This window comes from Sinocyclocheilus grahami, unplaced genomic scaffold (assembly GCF_001515645.1).
Source record: "Sinocyclocheilus grahami isolate Dianchi unplaced genomic scaffold, SAMN03320097.WGS_v1.1 scaffold23477.1, whole genome shotgun sequence".
Taxonomy (NCBI): Eukaryota; Metazoa; Chordata; class Actinopteri; order Cypriniformes; family Cyprinidae; genus Sinocyclocheilus; species Sinocyclocheilus grahami.
The window spans coordinates 1-1,115 of record NW_015519154.1 but is presented as its reverse complement, the minus strand read 5'-3'; the positions used below and the strand labels follow the sequence as shown (position 1 = coordinate 1,115).

General features: G+C 47.4%; 1 pseudogene; it reads right to left on the bottom strand.

Moving 5' to 3' along the window:
- Positions 1-183: 183 nt before the first annotated feature.
- LOC107580038 (polymerase I and transcript release factor pseudogene) lies at positions 184-1,024 on the bottom strand (annotated as a pseudogene).
- Between the last annotated feature and the right edge of the window lie 91 nt (positions 1,025-1,115).

The following is a 1,115-nucleotide window of genomic DNA, read 5'->3' as shown; positions in this document are numbered from 1 at the left end:
TTATTAAGTGTCTCCAAGATCTTAGCTATTCTATCTACATTTTATGGATATATACTCATACTGCATGTCAACAATTGTCTCAGTTGTGTCCATTTTTGCTTATATGGAGAATTAAAAAAACAAAAAACATCTGAGACAAAGTTGATATTTCAATAAAATGTAACTAAGCAATGAAACCTGATCAAACTCTAATCAATCCTAACTGTCCTCTGTGTGCACACTCCTCACCTGGTAGATCATGACTTTGAAGTTTCTTCTCTTCAGAAGTTCATTTTCGTTGCTCTCCAGGCGTTTGATCTGCCCGGCCTGTTTTTCTATGTTCCCCCGCACCGTCTTCACATTCACACTGACTTTCCGCACCTTCTCCAGCATCTTATTGACTGTGTTGGCTGTGGTGGTGTGGCTTTTGGACAGTTTGGTGAGCTCCCCCTGGATGCCCGTTACCGATCTTTCCATGTCCCGTTGACGGGCTTCCAGCCCGGCCTGCGTCTGCTGGATCTGGTCCACGGCCCCGATGATTTTGTCCAGCAGCGCCAGGACCAGGACTCCATTCATCTCACCTTTGTCTCCCTCACCTGCCTCTTCTTTCTCATCAGCAACTTTTGCTTTGTTTTCAGCGATGACCTCGTCTTCTTCATCAGAGGCTGGGAGGTTGATTTCATCTTCTGAGATCTCAGTAAGGGATCTGTGTGGGTCAGGCACCTCCAGGTGCAGATGGCTGTCTTCAATCACTTCCATGTTTAAAAGCTTGAATATGTGATAAAATAGCGTGGAATGTGAAAGGATACAAGCAGTGGAAAGTTCTGTGTCCTAACTCGCCTTTCTTTCTGCTCTCAGGATTCCCCTCTAGAGTTCACCTAACTGTTCCCTCCTCTGTCACACTCAGCACATCTGCTCTCCTCTCTCTCTTTCTCTCTCTGAGTGTGTTTGGGATCTGGCCAGAGCAGTGGAGGCTGGCAAGCAGGCTGTGGACGGTCTGTACTGCATGAGCGCTGGGTCGTGAATGCCACACTTTCCTGTGAAACCCTCCAGACAAATCAGCTGCCTTCCTCTTTCCCACTGACACTCCCCCTGCACACTGTGTGTGTGTGTGTGTGTGTGTGTGTGTGTGTGTG